The sequence below is a fragment of the Crocodylus siamensis genome, chromosome 7 (assembly GCF_052110815.1).
Source record: "Crocodylus siamensis isolate JL-2025a chromosome 7, ASM5211081v1, whole genome shotgun sequence".
NCBI lineage: Eukaryota > Metazoa > Chordata > Crocodylia > Crocodylidae > Crocodylus > Crocodylus siamensis.
Window position 1 is genome coordinate 10223004 of NC_143401.1, and position 18752 is coordinate 10241755.

Consider the following 18752-nt stretch of genomic DNA (forward strand, 5'->3'; position numbering starts at 1 on the left):
CTTTTTAAACAATATCCACATTGTGTGATACGAGTAAAGAAATCCAACACCTTGTATTCCATTACTTTTACTCTGTACAAAGTTGGTGGTGTTCTCGATTCATTGTGTGGGCTTCGCTGCATATAACAGAAGTGGAGAACTGGGCCCTTTGTAGTACGTGCGGTGCCTGGAGTGGCTGAATGTCACTCTACGGTCTGTGCATCATGCAGGCAAGATGATTCAAATAGCATCCAAGAGAATATAAATGGCAACTAAAACCAATTGCACGTTAAAAGTAATAAAGATACCATGCTACATGCTTGATGCCCCAGAAATGTATGTGTAGCCTCTGGTGATGTAAACAGAACAGTATTTTTAGTGCAATGGTATGTGTTGGTGGTTATGCTGGCGAGCACAGAAAAACAAGCTGGTGAAAGGAGAGCAGCAGTGGTAGACTGCTGTGGCTTGTAGAGCCAGGTGTGTTCTTAAATTGCTATATTTGGTTAATGTTTCTTAGGGTTAGGGTTCACAGATCTTTAGAAAAAATGTAAATGTAAATTTAAAAGTTAGAGCAGAGTGAAATTGAAAGCCCACTAGAGGGCTCAATTGAAACCTGTTTGAATTTGGGTTGGAGAGGAGCGCAGAGTTCCCCTCCCAACCCCCATAGCTGGTGAAGTTTGCCTTATATAACAGATCCTTTTCGGGTTTATCTAGACCCAACATGAAGAGAAATGGAGTAGGAACTTGTCTGCAGTCTCAGTGCTTCTGCAGCTCAATCAGACTTGCCTTAGTTCTTTACTCTTCTCTTAGTTTTTCTTCACTCTTTCCTAGTTTTCATATTTCTGTAACCTGAATTCTTTTCTCTCTGCCTGTGTGTGAAACTCGTCTCAGGCTCTCAGAAAAGCTAAATATTGCATGTTCTAAAACACAGGGCTAACTGCCTCCTCATATGCAGTATTTAGAGTATTATCTGCATTAAATAACGCATGACTGTTTTTTTTCTACATTTGTGTACTTAGAAGGAATATTCAATATAAACCCCTGGTTTAGCCATCTGTTGCACTCCTGGTAATTTTGTACAAACTCTCTTGCAGGGTTTATATTAAAATATAGGTATGAGGGCTTGACTTTGTGGCTTAAAGGATTTTTCTATGTGTGCTGTTGTTTTTTAAAGCTGGAACTCCCTATTAACTTGTATCTTTTTCTCTTTCATACCCTGCCCTCCGATGGATTTTGGTGCCTCGCTGTTGGGTTTCTTCTGATTGGCTCATCTCTGTGTGAGTATGTGCTTCGTTAGACTAATGAGTAGAAATAAATGGTCCCATTCCTGTGTGTCTTAATTTTTGTTCTGTTTTGGGTTAAAAAAAATTGGTTTGACCTTTCTGGCTTAACATTCAGAACACAGCGTGTTATACAATTGCAGGCTTCTCTCATACAGTATCGAGGGGTGGGGGGAGTATGTAGAAGTGAAGTGTATGAGCAGTGAGGGTTCGCAATTGTAAGAAGCAGGTTTATGTAGTTATTTCTGGATTTTTTTTTATTAACGTGTTTTCATTTGTGGGGTGTTTCTGTCAGCTAAAAATGCTTTACATTCTGGACAGTGAGATAAACCATGTCTTTTCAGCTCTGTACATGATTTGCTTGTTTGTGAAAAGTGTTTTGCATTAGGGAAAAAGAAATCACTTTCTCCCCATGTCTCTCCTTCTGCAAACTTCTGAAACTGGTAGGCATAAACCAGCACTGCGCTTGTATGGGAGATTCTCTGTAAGAGTTCAGTGACCTTCAGGATTGTTTGTGCCACATAAACGAGGACTACGGTGTTAACTTTTTGTAGCCTCCCGTAACAGGTTCTCCTTTTTGGGGTACAGCTGCTTTTCTGTACAGCAGGGTGCCTTATAGTCTGGACATTATTAGTGATTGTGACTTGTTGTCACCCAACTTAACCTTGGCATGTGCAGTTACAAAGCAGTTTAATATTTCTCTACTAGCAATGTCTGCTCTGCGCCATCAGGAGATGGGATGTGGCACAGCAGGTGACCAGAGTTAAACTTCTGCATGTTTAGGCAGAATGACAGTCATTGAAAAAGTATTTGAGAAGAAAGCATACAAGGAGCAGACTGCCTTGCTAGTAAATCCTAATGAAGTTGCAGGGCTTTTTACCTAGGTGACACTTGAGGTGAAGAGATTCCATGGCATCAAGTAAAAGTGAAAGGGTTTCTTCTAGCGCAGCGGTCACCAACCAGTGGCTCTCGATCCACCAGTAAATCTCGGAGCCTCTTAGGGTCGATCCGAGGCTGGGGTGGGGGAGCTGAGTGCCCGTGTGCGTGCACACGCACGCCCCGGCCCAGCAGGTCAGGCCATGGGGCAGGGGATAGATCAAGGCCTCTGTGGTGAGGGAGAGTGCCGCAGAGGCAGGAGCAGGGGTAAACTGAGTGGGGCCTCAGCTGGGTGGGACTTACCTGCTGGGTAGGTGCACTCCCAAATACATTTTTTCTCTCTCTGCCTCAATATGCACCCCCCCACTTTCGAGCCCTGCAGACTTAACTGGGGGTGAGGGGAGCGGGGGTGATGGTGGCACACAGTAGATCTTGGGTTGCTTTAAATGCCAAAGGTGATCTCCTACTTAAACAGGTTGGAGACCACTGATCTAGCGAATACAAGCACTACACACTGGAAGCTGTGTGTGTGTGTGTGTGTGTGTGTGTGTGTGTGTGTGAGAGAGAGAGAGAGAGACACACACACACACTGGAAGCCGTGTGTGTGTGTGAGAGAGAGAGAGAGAGAGATTAGTCTCAGATCTGTTGGAAGCTCAGCACCTGTGAAATCTTTCGCTAAATGTTCAGTAGCTTTTAGATGGTTTTTGACTGCGTTACTCACCAAAGGCCCCTGAGCTTTGTGCTTGAAAATGCAGAGCCTTCTTATGTGAAGTACAGTTTCAGGAAACAGTCCTTTGTTACTGGATGGGGGACTGGCATGTGCAGCAAGATACAAGCATTCACTTACATAATATCTAGCATGTGTTCAGTGATACTCATGTTTTTGCTCTAGGTAGCCTGCAAACTTATTGCATAATATGTCTTTCCAGCTGCTTTGAGTTAACTGGGACCTGACTTCCTGAGAAAGGGTTTCTCTTCTTTGCATGTGATCATGGTAGATGTCTTCAGTGCTGGCTTCTCCATGAAGGATAGTAAGACTTTGTGAGGGACTTTCATGTATGCGACTCCTCTATTGACCTCTCCCAGACGTTTAGTTTCCCTCCTGAGGCCTGATTTTATTACTGGATTAATTTTGTGTTGCTTGTGTTTGATTTTTGGTTTTTGCAATTATTTTTTTTTTACTGTAGATTAATTTAATTTACCAAGAAAGGGAGGACTGTGAATTGTTTTATAACTATATTATATCACAATAAGGCTGGTATATTCAGCACTGTGGAAAAAGTGAGGGATTGCTAACAGGCCCTTCCCTCAAAAGCATAGCAGGTACAGTACAGGAGAAAACTAGCACAGAGTAGTATGAGGATGTGGCTTTTTTTTTTAAGTCCTTAATATTTGAAAGACTGTGGGCCTGATTCTGCTTTCATTAGTGTATGTCTATACCTGTCAGTGATGGGTAGGTCTTAGCTTCAAACTCTGGCCAGCGGTAAATTTTATCTTTGAAGGGCTGAGAGTCTGAATAAGGTATAGATGGTCACCAGTTTATTCTCCTTCAGTGAAAAATAATAATTTCCTTTCATTAGGACAGTAAATTACCTGATGATAGCCATGTGTCATGTGCAACACCATGGGTAAGAACTTGAATTATAATGTTACAGGCTTGCCACAAACTTCTCAAGGCCTTAACACAGTGGTTTGCAAGCTTGTTTTCATTTGCGGATCCCTAAACAATTTTGAATGGAGGTGCAGACCCCTTTAGAGATTTTGAATGGAGGTGTGGACCCCTTTGAACTGTGAGAGTATTCAGATAATGTACTTTTGATTGATCGTAGTCATCTGTCATGGACCCCCTAGACATAGTCTGCAGACCCCTAGGGGTCCGTGGACCACAGGTTGAAAACCACTGCCTTGACACAAGGAAACAAGCTATTTAGTTGGCTTTGCTGCTAATAGAAATTCATCTTTGAAGGATTCTCTGGATCTTAATCTCCGTCAATATGCAAGAAGGCTAAGTGGTATCTTGTTAATGACAGCAAAGATAAAAGCTTGTTTAGTATAGTATCACTGGAACATGGACAGCATTCACATGCGCTCAGTAGAGCAATTGGACAGCTCATGTTGCCTTTCCATCTTTAAACCTTGCTTATCTTTATCTCTGAAGTAGATGTTGTAGTTAGAGTAAAAGGATCCTCTTTCTGTACCTTCCAAAGCTGATTGGACTACATTTTGTCTATAAATAAGAGCCAGTAACCCCTCCTGTGGGAGATGCTGGGATGTATCTGAGATGCAAAGTTTAGCAGCAAAACACTGAAAAACTGGCAGCAGCAGAGAAATGTGGATTATTTGAGTCTAATGTATTGACATCATTTAAAGCCTGCCAAGAGACCCTCTGTCACATAAATGGGAGGGCAGACTGATTATTGGTAATGATGCATTGTGTTATGCTTGCCGTAGAGAACGTTGTTTCTCTAATTGCGCTTGGGTATCTGGCTGACAGGTCCTTGGGAAAGGTGCATCAAATAACCAGATACGATCCCAACAAGCGGTGAGCAGAGGCCTACTAGTGAAGTCCAGCACCTAATTCACTGCTTCCTTTGCATCCTATCTGCTGGGAGGGAGTCTGCGTGGGTTCGTCTACATAGAACTGGTTTACAGTCTCTACTGGTTGTGGTGCTGGTGAGAGAAGGGGAGGCGTATGGTGTTCTTTAACTGTACCCTTCTGTGAGCAGAGAGAGGTAGTTAGCTGTGTTAGTCCAAAGTGCCACCCTGCTGCATGTACCCTTCTGGTTAAACAACATCTATGGTGTGTGGAAGAGGTGTTTGGAGATTGTTGGGGTCCCAAGGTTGTGTACGGGTTGGGGAAAGGGCTAACACTATCAAAATACATTCTTACACTGTGACGTTCTAGTTACAGGTCAGTGATTTGATTTGAAAACTTAAGCAGCAAATGTGTAGTGATGGAATATTTTATTTTAATAGACTAGGAAGTCTTAAGCATGCTGTATCTTTTCAAAGGTTTATGTTGAAAATTAAGCAAAAAAGTCATGTCACCCCTTCTATTTTGATCTACTCTGTGCCAGAGCTAGGTGTAAACTGGAATCCACGTTCCATGGGAAATTCTAAAAAATTGGAAGATTACAAAATGATATATCCTTCTCCTCCTCCTCCCTGGGAATAAGAGATTTTAAAATTTCAGCTCATAAAGAACTGAAACATGCCTGGTTGGGTAGGGCTCCGTTGAAGATTTGTTTTGGTTTCTATCAGCATTTCAAGTGGAGCTTTTCCAGTGGTAGTGGGTTGGAAGATATTTTACCAGAGCATTTTGTATCAGCCTTCTCACCCCTCGTCTACAGGTACATCTTTTGTATCAGCAAGAGGGGAGCCACAGAGTAGAGGTACAGCTATTTCCATCAGAAACAAGTCTGAAGGACACAAGAATAGTCAATGCTACCATTTATCTGTATATTCTGGCCTTGTTCCACTTCAGAAATAACATGAACTGCATTTAATAGTTATGATTTAAGTGTGGTGTTGGGTCTGGGTTTTTTTTTTGGTGTTTTAAAATCTAATATTGCAGTTCAGAGCAAAAAATTTGAAATGTGGTTTCCCCTTATTCTCTAACTCTTCCTCACCATGTTTCTCTTGAAAGTTGATGCATCTTAATTTTATAAATCATTTTCTGCTTTTCTCTAACTTATCCTTCATGTCTCCCTATAATTTGGGAAATCCTGCTGCTTATTGAAGGAGAGGAAGTGTATTACAAAAATATAGTCCTTGGTAACTACTTCACTACTTATTGATGCTAACTTTTAAAGCATTATTGCTGGCTCTTATATAAACATGGCTGTTCATACACTCTCATTATTGTTTAAGGCTCTCTTCCAACTTGGGCAGTGAGACATTGGCTGCACCCTCTATGATTTGAAAATTCTGTATGGCTTAAAAAAGCTTCTGATTTTACGCCCTCTCCCCCTTTCAAAATTAAAGTGGAACAGATTGCATCTTCCTACACTTTACAAAATGCTAATAATGAATCTAGTTGACCTAAAAAACCAAAACAGAAAACTGAACTAGGCTAAACAGAGAAGTATTTTCTTTTCAGTGAATAGAGCCAGTGATGGCTTCTGGAGTTTTAGGGAGCCGTTTACTAAAGGGTGACAGCTGAAAGACATCTTTAAAATCAGAAATGGATAGTTTTTGGAGGAATCTGCCTGTTATATTTAACAGTTTCAGGTACCCTATCGTAGAGGCAAATAGAAAAGAGTAAAAGATGGAGCTTAACGACTAATAAGTGCAGGAAAGCCTAATAGTAAAAACAATATGTATCAGTGGAAGCAGCCACTGCTTTGTAAAGAAGAGACTAGTACTGGGAATGTCACAGAAGATTAATTTATTTGCATCCTGACATGCTACAGCTAGCATAGTGTGGGGCTGTGGAGCCTACTGCTTTCTGCTGAATTAAATATTATATTCTTATTGAAAGAAATATACTCTTCACAAAGGAATGTTTTAGCAATTAGTTGATGGCAAGTGTAATAGTTGAAAAATACTTCTGTTTTACCTCCTTTCCACACACTTGCCCATACCCACAGATTTCTTCAGTATTTTACTTCAAGGGCTGATTTCCCCCCCCCCCCCCCCCCCCCCGGAAAGTTTGTCTGCAAATAAGTTTGAATGAAATCTTTTGAAAAAAGTAGAGGAGGAAAAATACTTTGACCTCCAAGGTTAAGGACAGACATTCAAAAAGCCTGAGGCTAAATCAGTTCAATCTTTGCAGGTTAGTTTAAGCTGCGTAGATAGAACCAATAAGCAAGTGAACAGACATTCACTTTTGATTCCAGAAATGCAGCCACATGCCTGCAGTGGCTCAGGCTAGAAGCCAGGGGGTGCTAGAGCAAGCCCTGCCTTCACTTTGGCAGTGGCAGGAAGGCTGGAGGGAAGGTGGGAGAGAAACCCCCTAGGCTTTTCCCTCCTTCCTGCTCAGTGATCCATGTGCCCAGGGAAGGGCTGAGCTGAGACCAGGGCGGCCGAGAGCCAAGGGGCCCAAGTATAGGCAGGGGGATCATCCCAGGCTGGAAGGTATACTGCCTGGAAGGTACGGAAGGTTTGCTGTCTTAAAGGGCCAGAGTGCTGTTTCTGCTGTATGTGTTTCTGTTATAGTTTAGGGGCTTATGGCTTATGTTACTATTTAATCTAGTGATTTGGGCTGGGACTATAAGGGAAAGTAATGGAGGTCCCTCTAGTGCCCAAGAGGTATGTGATAGCCTCAAGCCTTGCCATGGGCAGGCTCAAGACTGTAGCTATTGTTGAGCCCAGAGATGGGTGGAATGCAAAGCAGACAGGGGCCAGGGGCCTGGTGCCAGGGAGGTGCAGCTGCACGGGGCCAGGGGCCCATTAACTGAAGGGTCAGACAGAAGCTAGTGCCTCAAAGCTGGGTCCAATGCAGTTGGCCTAGGCTAAAAGTCCTAGTGAGATTAAAAGAGCAGAGGCTGATGCCCCAACTAGTGAACATTATTACTGTAACACCTGTGAGGCATGGAGAGTGGTCTAGGGGAGGATTCAAAGTCATGCAATTAGCCCTTAAGGCTTGAGGTGCCCCAAGCATCACAGTTATGGAGTGAGGCCCAGCAAGGAGGCCTGAGGACTATTGAGGCCCAGCAAGGGGCTTGAGGACCAGTAAGGACTAGTGGGGTGTTGGAGAACCCTAACAGGGCTCAGCAGAATTGGGGCCATGCAAAGTCCCATGGGCAGCATCCTTGTTTATTATTATACCAAGAAGGAGTGGCAGGTGAGATGGGAAAGTGCCCTAAGGGCTGAGCAGGCACAGCCACAGAGCCACCGGGGGGGGGGGGGGGGGGCGGGGTGTCACAGCCATCCCTAGGACCCCAACATTACAGTTTCCCACACCCACCCCCTACCCCCATCCCCTTCTCAGCCAGCCAGAGCAGTGATCGTGCAGCGCAGAGGGGCAAGGCCAACACTGCTTTGCTGAAGCAGACAGCACAACTCAGCCCAGGGCTGCAAAGCATCCTGAGATGCTGGGGGACTGTGAGTTAACTTGAACCAGGAAGGGATCTGGGAAAGAAGTTCCTTAAACTGCTTTGACCCAAATCAGTTAAGTCTGATACTACATTCAACCAGGTTTATCTTAAATTAGTTTCGGCTGTTTTCAAAGCAGTTTATGTGCACTGAACTTTTGTTCTGTTACAGGCATAGGCGGGAGAAGGGAGGCTAATGGGGCTTAGCCCCTCCACATGTGGGACAGTGGTTGAGCTGCAAGGCAGCCTGGCTGCGGGCTTCCAGCGGCTGCAGCAGGGGCGTGCATGCAGTGGTAACAGAGGGAGTAGGGCTGGGGCAGGGGCAGGGGCAGGTGCTGCACAGCCAGGGCAGGACATGGGATAGAGCCACAAGTGGCTCATCTAGGAGGTGTGGCTCTTCCCACTACATGCACTGTGGGAGGCATGGGAGGTGTGTGCCCCTGCATCTATGTGGGGTGAGGGCAGGCTGCCACTATGGGCTGGGCCCAGGGGTCTTCCTGGCAGGGGAGGGGGCAGTTGGGAGGAGGCTTATGTGGGGTGGGGGTGGGGCTGCAGCCACCCCAAAATTTGCTGTATTCCCCCCATTCCCCCTTCCCAGTGCTGTTGTTGCCTGCCCTGAGCACAGCACAGCCAGACCCTCCCACTGGGAAGAGCCCAGCACAGCCCTGGCAGGAGCCTGCAGTGGCAGCCCACCGCACCCTGTGTGCAGATCCAGGGCACATGTCACCCATGCCCTCCCAGGGTGTGTGAAGCAGTGGGAGGTGCCCCCCCCCCATGCCAGGCACCCCCTGGATGAACCATTCATGGCTCTGTGACATGCCCCATCCTGGCTGTGCAAGGCCTGCCCCAGCCCCAGCCCAACTCCCTGCCTCACCAATGGGTGGTGGGGAACAAATCAAGGCCCCAGTGGTGAGGGAGGGAGTGGGGCATAGGCAGGAGCAGGGGCTGGGGTGAGTGGGGCCCCAGCTGGGCCAGGTGGTGGGACAAGCAGAGGCCCAGGGGGGCATATGCCCCCTGATCTGTGTGCAGGGCAGAGGTAGTTCCTGCTGTGCACTGCGCTTTGTTCCCTGCTGCAGCTGTCCCAGGAATGGCAGATGCCATGCGTCTCCCATCGTGGGGCTGTGCCATGCCCCCTGCCCACCCAGTGGAAGGACACACATGGCATTGTGTGGTTCTTGGGGAAGTGGGGCTCAAAGCAGAGTGTACAGAGGCAGCCACTTCCACCCAGACTGGGGGGGGGCATGTGCCCCTTGTGCCTGCTTCCACTTGTCCTGCCACCTGGCCTGGCCAGGGCCCCCACTCCCCCCAGCTTCTGCTCCTGCCTATGCCTTGCTCCCTCCCTCACTTCTGGGGCCTCAGTCTTGCCCCCTTTCTCTTTGCCCTGCCCCTTCCCCCACATACTTACCTGCTGGGGGGAGTGGTACATGCATGTACACATGTGCTCAGCCCCTCCCTCCCGATAATTTTCTCTCTCTCTGCCTATGGTTACAGGTTTAAAACGGCTTCTGATCACTTAAACTGGTTTATATCTAACTTCTGTGCTTAGCCATTGTGTCCATGAAGGCTAGTTTTAAAGGCATCATGCACTTCATTTCAGCCAGGCTTGATAGTATTACTTTTTTATGTTATAATGTGAGGAGATTTGGCACCATCAACTTCTCCATCTGCAGCACAGGTTCTCTGTAAACTTTGGCTATGCTATGTCAAGTTGCATGATCAGCTACAGTAACCACACAAAAAGGAAGAAGTCAGATCCAGCTAAGAGCTTAACACTAATATGGAAGGATCCAAGAAATGTTCTCTTCAATAATATTAATGCAAAATTCTTCTCTCTTCTCCAGTAGCGAGCTGATGGGGGGGAGGAGCAACAATCTTTCTTTTGAAGGAGGTAGAGTAGTTTGCTTTTACGTATCTGTTATCTGTACTCAGTGGAAGTATGTTTCAGAAAGGACAACCATCTCCTTCAGCATGGTGCTACACAGATGTACGTTGCTTTTGGAGGAATGTTTCTCAAATGCTACTTCCTGTCTGGTTTTTTGTTTTTTTTTGTTTTGCCAGATTCACAACTAGCAAAAACCTTTATAGCTCTTCAAGTCAGTGGAAATGCATCAGTTTATAGCATTAGAAATCTGGTCCTAGGTTTCAGCCCAAATTATGACCTGATGGAAAACAGGTCTCCCATCTGGTAAAAGTTTCAGTTCTAAAAAACCTTGACTCACTGAATGAGTCTGGGACTTCTTGGAGGTGTTGGAGAGAAGGAGAGAGAGACTTGTATATCACACCCCAGCAAAGCCAGTAGCTAGTGGTTAGGGCACTACCCTGCGGATCTGGGAGATAGCAGGACACCAGGCTGAATCTGATGTTCCCACATCCCTTGCCAGTGCCCTGATCACCAGGCTTTTGGCTGTTGTGGGGTGAGTGTGTCTATTTTCAAGCTGATATTTCATCTGGGACTGGGAAACCTTTCGTAATGAAGGATTCCTTGAATGTGCTAGCTACTAGATAATGAGTTAACAAGCAAGGATTAACACCTACAAAACCACAGACTAAGAAGGGGAAAGAATCAATACAGAGCAGGAATTGCTTCTGGCCCCAGACAGAGACAGTCAGTTGTACAAGCACCCATGTCACAAGTTTTACCTGTCAGCAGCTAGGGGTGCAGGGCCCCAGAACCCCCCTGCACCTATCTCCTTGACAGCTGGCAGGCTTCGTGGCTACGGCAGGGGATACCATCCCTACAGATTTCATCCTGCTGTGCCTTAATACACACAGTGTCACACCCATGTCACGAGTTTTGCTTGTCTGCAGCTTGAGGTGCAGTTTCCCCCAAACCCTTACACCTATCTCCTTGAACCTTGGCAGGATTTGTGGCCTCAGCAAGGGCCACCACCCCTGCAGTTTTCACCTCCTGGTGATGTAACACATACATGTGACATCAGTTTTGCTTTCAAGAATTTGGGGTGCAGTTCCCCCTGAATCCCTGCACCTATCTTCATGAAACTTGGCACGCATCATGCTTTCAGCAGAGGCTACCATCAGCCAAAAAACAACAAAATTATAGCTATTTCATTGATTCCCCATTATACTCTATAGCCGAATCTATGAATCAGCTCCAAGTCTTCCAAAGCAATTCGGCCAAATTGAATCGGAAAAACTATTCGGATCTCCAAATCAAATCTCTGGCATCCAAATCAAATAGGCCTAGTGCTTATAGTTTCAAGTTCCTACTGTTAACCAAGACATGAGGCTTACTAGCAGGATTCTTCTGTAATTTATTAACATGTGTCATGGAAATGGAACTTCAAACAAAAAGGCATGGTTAAATATAGGGAAACCCTGAACAAGGTAATATTAAGATCAAATCTAAAGGCTGGGCATCTTGGCTATAAAATGCAATAAAGCTTTTCATCAAACTGGGATCAGGGCCTCCCTGTGCTGGTTGCTCCACTGATTTAAATGTATTTGAGAAATGGTTGAAATTAGAAAAGATTGGGCTAAAGCTTACAGACTTATGTTAAGTGTTGCTGTCCTTTAAAAGCCAGTGCTTTCTGTTCTGTGGCATTTGAATTTACAGTTTATAGTTGCAGCATTAAATACAAACAGTACTAAAAAAGCAATGATAACTCATGGCATATATGCTATATCTGTTTTAGTGCAGCCGTTTGTAAATTTAATACTCCCAAGCTATATCATTACATGAAAAAATCCTGTCTAATTCTTCATAGGGAAGAGAAACTGTTCCCAAGATGTTTCTCTGTGTGAAAGCGTGGCCTTGTAAGTTGTGCAAGGTCATCTTTTAATGGGTTCTCTCTCTAAATGATACATCTCATCAGGGAATGTGCTCTTTGTCTGTGTCCCAAAGGTTTCAAAAAACCTTACTTTAAGGGAGAGGAGTTCTTAGTGTCTTGTTCCTTTTCCCTTGTTGACTTATGTAGTCCATCTCCTCCTATGCCCTGAGCAATCTGCACAGGGAGCACAGTAGTTTTCATGGAAAACATCCAGTGAGAGATTTCTTGAATAGGTTCATCAGAGTTTGGGTGGGATGTAAATTCATATGAAGGGAATTGGATGATTAAATGTAATTACTTAAATATATTTGAGTAAAAGATAATTTAGGGTGACTCTCTTGGGATTTGTTTGCTTGATACAGTAAGGTCTGTTAGGTTGTGGAAAAATTTCCTAAGAAAAAGGCTGGAAGCCTTACTTCCCTCTGCTCCCCACCACTGAAAACTAATTTGAATTTCCAAACAAACCATTTTAAAATAAGGATAAGATGTTTGTTACACACAAAACAAGATTAGCCATACCTACCTACCTACCTACCAACCAATTGTGTGTGTGTGTCTGTATGTGTATATAATATTGACACCACTCTCTCTTTTTTCTGTTTGTCCCCTTTTTCTGTTGGTGGGAGAATCCTGCTAGCTGCAAAATCTTGAACAAGAAGAGCTGACCTCTCTGTGGAAGGTCTGACTGTTCCTCACAATTAGTATTTAGTATTGCAGTAGCAGGCTGGAGCTGTGGAGTAGCTTTGTTTTAACTAGCCATGGTCTTGAGAGACACACATCTCATTCTTTTTCTCACCACAAACTTCCTGTATGAACTTGGGCAAGTCTTGTGACATGGAGAAGCTGAGAGAGTCTAGAGAAGAGCCACACGCGTGATCAGAGGTCAGGAAAACAGACCTTATGAGGAAAGGCTGAGAGCCATGGGACTCTTTAGCCTGGAAGAGTGCAGGCTCAGGGGTGATCTGATGGCCACCTCTAAGTTTATCAGGGGTGACCACCAGGATCTGGGGGAACGTCTGTTCACCAGAGCGCCCCAACGGATGACGAGGTCGAACGGTCATGAACTACCATTCAGGCTGGACATAAGGAAGAATTTCTTTACTGTCCGAGTCCCCAAGGTCTGGAACAGCCTGCCATCGGAGGTGGTTCATGCACCTACATTGAACACCTTCAAGAGCAAACTGGTTGCTTATCTTGCTGGGATCCTATGACCCCAGGTGACTTCCTGCCCTTTGGGTGGGGGGCTGGACTCGATGATCTTCCAAGGTCCCTTCCAGCCCTAATGTCTATGAAATCTATGAAAGTCTGTTTTCCCTCTTGGACCTCAGTTGTCCATCTGTAAAATGGCTCTAATAATACTTTTCAATTTCACAGGGGTATTTTGGAGATGAATGCATTAAAGATTGCAAAGTGTTAGATACTATAATGATAAGCACCAGAGATGGAACCTAGAAAAAGCTTTCTGGACAACCTGACAGGTATCTTGAGAGCCAGATGTATACATCAAACATGCCAAATCTGTCTTGTGGGGCAAAGTGACCTCTCTACCCCATGGGTATGGGTCCTACCCCTCTGGTAAACTTGGTGTTGCCAAAAACAAGCAAACCTAATCTTGCCATTTTGAATATTCCCCAGCCTGTAGGCTGGGAAAACACAAACCCTTTCTTTATAGCCCTCCAGGCTAGAAACTGCATTATTAGTAATAATTATTTTAAATAAAAACAGAAACTATTCTGGAAAATTAGGACTCCTAGAATTGGGGCCTCAGAAGCAAATGACCTCCCAAATGTTTTGAGAGTTGTGACAGAAATGTAGGAATCAGCAATATCATTGTTTTCCCACCATATACAATTCCAGCATCTGAAATAAAATTGATGCACATGCTCCTTAGATCCGAATGCCTAAAGGTGGCACTTTTTTTTTTTTAGCAGTGGGACTTTCCTTGTAATTCACATCCATCAATTCAGCAGTATCTGAGCTTGAGACTTGTCAGGGAATTGCGCATAGTCCCCTTTACCCTCGGCAGGCAAAAGCCAAAGGAAATTGCTCACGCTGTTTACATTTGTACTTCCTGTAGGGATGCACATTTAAATATGATACACAGACTTAACCAGATCAGTATGTATTTCTGTAGTCAGAATGCTCACTGAGTCCCCAAGTACACACAGAGACCAAACTAAACCTTGGACACTTCCAGAAGCACTCAAACACTCTTCTCTTTGCAGACACTGCTGTCAGCCAGATCTGGCTTTTGCGGTTCAGGATGCCTTATGAGCAAGGATTCTGGTTTTCTGATATTAAAAAAAAAAAGCCCCCCAAATTCCCAATTATTGGGTTTAAAAAAGCAACCCCAGATCCACATTTTTCTGTGATTAAAATGAAACAGCACTAAAATATAGATATAGTGGTGTTTCATTTTATTCATGGAAAAATGTGGATCTTGGGTTACTTTTTTAATTAAGATCGGGGATTTTGCTTTTTATCAGAGAAAACCAGGATCCCTTCTTATGAGAGAGAATATTCTAAGTAGCATGTTACAAAAACACATTGCGATGGTTCTGTTACTTTCCAAGGATTTTAACACAAGTCAGTTTTAACAAATGTGGGGAGGGAGGGGAAGGAAAGTGCTCTTCACTGGTGGAAGACCAGGAATGAAAAATCGAAGGGAAAATGTATTTGTTTTTTGGCAACATCTAAATGCTGTGTGTCACAACCAGGATTTATAATAGAAAACTAGTTTTAATCCCTTAGTGGTAGGGTTGTAATTGTGGCTTTTTAATAGTGTGCCAAAGAATGAATGAATGGGCTGAACTAGATAATTTAATCAGGCTTTGGCGTTTCTTAGTTTCTTAAATTTATAATCAAGTAAATGCATTAGATGTATAACAAGAAGCTGTTTCTATATGCCACTGCAAAGTGGTATCTATATAACCTTTTGAAAGATACATAAATGTTTCTTCCTATTTGTAACTTTGTATATCAGAGGCAAATTATTAAAGACTTCTGTCAACAGTAAATCTCTTCCCCCCTCCCCCACTAATGTTTTGTAAACTACAATTTTGTACATGGAACCAAGGGGTAAAAACTGGACCTTAAATGAGTTAGCTGGGAAGGAGAGGTCCTACCTAAAAATATGTCAGAAATGGACCATATTAGATTTGTTTTACTAGGAGATATTTGTTTTTAAATGAGATTTCTTTAGTCCTCTTCAGAGCCTTCTGACCTTAACATTTGCGATGGCAGGAGTGAACGTAAACCAGACAGCCAGGAGTGGAAGGCTAGTGTTAACAAAATTAAACCACTCGCTTTCCCCAAAAGTGTGTGTTTGGACTTAGTATTTCTGCTGCTATGAATTAGCTCTAATTCATATACCAGTAGAAATGCAAATTGGCACTTTCAATTATTTTTAGCCACTTTGCAATATAAGTGGATATTCATTTATAAAATGAGGATGCTATTATTCAGGTTCAGGTCACTTTCGACAGACTGTGTGTGTCTGTGTGAGAGAGAAAGATTCGGAAACCTATGGCACTTTTGGAAACAGTTTTCCACAAATTCCTTTTTATTTCCTTCACCTAATTCACTAACTTTAGGAGGGAGAGTGTACATGTATATATAAAACTGTAAAGCAAGAGTTGCAAAATGTGTGTGTGTACATACACACATACTCACAGATGTGTGTGTGTACATACACACATACCCACAGATGTGTGTGCGTGTGTGTGTACATACACACATACCCACAGATGTGTGTGTGTGTGTGTGTGTGTGTATGTATACACACACATTTTGTGAATTCTTTCTTCCAGTACTTAACTCCTCTGGGATTAGAGAGTTTAGAACAGTATTGGGTGTTTAACAAATAGGTGCCTTATGCTAACAGGAATGGAAATAAAATAGGAACTGGATTTGTAACAGCATATTAATTTGGGGATAGTACTGTGTGTGAAATATTTGTAGTGTCCTATGTGTAACTTGAAAGGATATATATGATGATCTCTCCTCTTCCAAACTAACAGAGATTCTAGAAGGAGCAGAACATAGACTTCTAGATGCATATTTATTCCTGAGCATTAATTAAGAGGCAAGGAGGGCTCCTTTTTATGGTTCCTCTTCTGTAGGCGCCCTGCTCTCCATGACCTAGCTGATCTTCACCCACCAAGGCTGCAGGGTCAGGATTTCTCCTATAATTGCCTTCCAGTCTGGAGTGAAATTGGCTCCTCCGCAGCAGCCACATGTGCATGCTGAAAATAATGTGATTTATATCCTTATGACCCCTGTTATTTTAACAGCACTCATCTCTTGGGGTTTCATGATTTATTGGATAACTTTGCATTTCTAATTGGTTTGTATATTGCAGTTTTTAACTTGTGCTCTTTAAAGCAGTGAATAGGAGTGTTCTTTAAATATTTTCAGTCTTGTCTTGGCACAACTTAAACTGTTGTTATAGTTAAGAATTTAAGCAATTTCCATTACTTCCTATGGACTTCAGAGGTCAGTTTGGGACTGTGTAGGAAGGAAGAGGCTGGAAAATAAGCCAAAAAGAGAATTTGTAAAGAGAAGGGTGTATAAAAAAAAAAAAGGGGGGGGGCAGATTTGTCGATAAGGCCTCTGATCTAAGGTTAAAAACTTGCTCACCCCTCTTTTCACTTGGTTGGAAACAAGTACAAGTTACAGTTGTGTTACATGCCCCTATTGTAGGTTTGCTAAATGTTACAATATTGTTATTATGTGTATACATTCTTACTACCATAATGCTGCGTCACATTATATCATGGTACTGCTCTTGATTTATAAAATGATCATTTTTAACTGAATCTGCCAACATGGATTTGTATAGAACACAAAACGGTACACTTATATAAAAAGTTTTGGTATTTTTACATACTACAGAGCTTAAAAAAAAGGGGGGGGGAAAAAGTTGGAATTCAAGTTTTGGTGCTCTACCTCCCTCCCACCATCAGACTTTTAAATATGTAGAAATGCTTTTAATGGTTAAATGTGTGTGAGTTTGCAGTATAGCAAAGTGTATTTGAAAGACTGTAATATTGCCAAGCCTGAGTGTTTAAACATTTGTAACTTGGAGAGACCTCCATTCCCCAGAGTAATCTGATTTTTCCTTTAACATGAAATTAAAAAATGGGAAAGTGTTTTAACTTTCCATATTTGTTTATATTTAGCTCTCAGGGCTTTCACTGCAAAGTATTCATTCTGACTGGAAAAGCTTCAAACACTCTCACAATCATGTGTCTAGGAGCCACAGTTTTATGAAAGTCATGATTTCATGATAAGTGAGATGAAAATTTTTGTGAGAATTATTAACACTGACAGACAGGAAAAACTATGATTTTTGTGCATCCCAACATACATGAACCTTTAATGCAAACCGGTTGAAGCTTTAGAAGGGAAGACCTTTCTAAATCTGTAAAGCTTTCTTCAGTGGAAGGTGAATTATTTTGAGGTAATGCAAGTGTCCCAGAGTGCTGAATTTTCAAAATACAATGAATATTTGCCAAGAATTTGAAAGGGACACTGCTTGCTTAGTGTTGAAAGAGATATCGGTGAGGAGGACCAGCAGAAACTGTCGCCAGTCAGGAAGAATCTCAACATTGTGTCTTGACAGAGTGGAATAGAGTTTGTTAAGATAGAGTCAGAAAACTGATCCATAATTTAATTTTCTTTCCTTTTTGTTCCAGGAGACTTTTGTTTCCATTAGTTCAATTGCAGATTATATAAATATTTGAAATAGAAGCTCTTGGTTTCTGTTCATGGTTGGGTTTGCATGGTAGAAATTCTTCTTGCTGAAGATTTGCTAGGAGTGACATTGTGAACAAGCTACCTGGAGTTGTATTGTATAGTGAGATCTCCCAATGAGAAAGAAAGACTGAGTGTTTCTGACTATTTGAGTTGGTCTAATAAAAGATATCAGATTTACCCAAATAACCTTGTCTGCCTACAGTACCTATAACACACAATAACCCTTCCTTAAAATTTCACTACAGACAACAATGTGGAAACCCACTCCTCTAAAATAGCATACTCATTTAGGAAAGAGATGCTTTCATTTAAAATAAACAAATCCAAACTTATACCACAAAAAAACCCCAAACCAAGAAAACTCTTCCCTTTCCACACTCACATTTTTAAAATTGACCTAGAAAAACTAGTTTAATAGTTTCTAGGGTCAGAAGGGACCAGAACAGATCATCAAGTCTGACCCCCTGCCATGGCAGGAACCAGTGCTGGGATCATGATACCCCAGCCAGATATCTATCCAACCTCCTGGGATAACAGGGAATAAGGGCCACTAGGTTAAAAGGAAAGTCTGCTTTGGGGTCACAGCAACTGCCCAGTTTCTCGTGAAATCTTCCTACTTATATGTTAAAATATAAGACACAATTTTGCACATGCAAGTATTTTTTTTGTTTTTGTTTTACACAAGAATAATGCCCTGCTTCTCAACTCCACTCTTAGAGAAAAATCCATTGTCTTACAAATCTAGGTCGCTCTAGAAGAACAATTTGTTCTGATTCGGAAACTGTTGGCATCAATTGTTTATTCCCCCCCCCATGTTGTTTCTCATTTTATTTGTAAATCTTTTTATGCTGTTGTTTCTTCTTGCTTGCTTGCTTTGACTCCCTACCTCCATAATCCCTTCGCCTCTCCCTAGATCCTCTTAGCTCCAGCGGCAGGATAAATCACTGCTAGTAATCACGTTGCTCCAACCTGCTCTTCGTGGATGGCGCTTGTTTTGCAAGCACCCATTCCCTAAAAAACCCAGGCGAAGGAGTTGC

At 43.0% G+C, this 18752-nt stretch overlaps 1 protein-coding gene across 1 annotated transcript in view; it reads left to right on the forward strand.

The window, feature by feature from the left end:
* EPB41 (erythrocyte membrane protein band 4.1) overlaps positions 1-18752 on the forward strand; it is a 150290-nt gene that overhangs the window by 14265 nt on the left and 117273 nt on the right. The gene's annotated exons all lie outside the window — the stretch shown is intronic.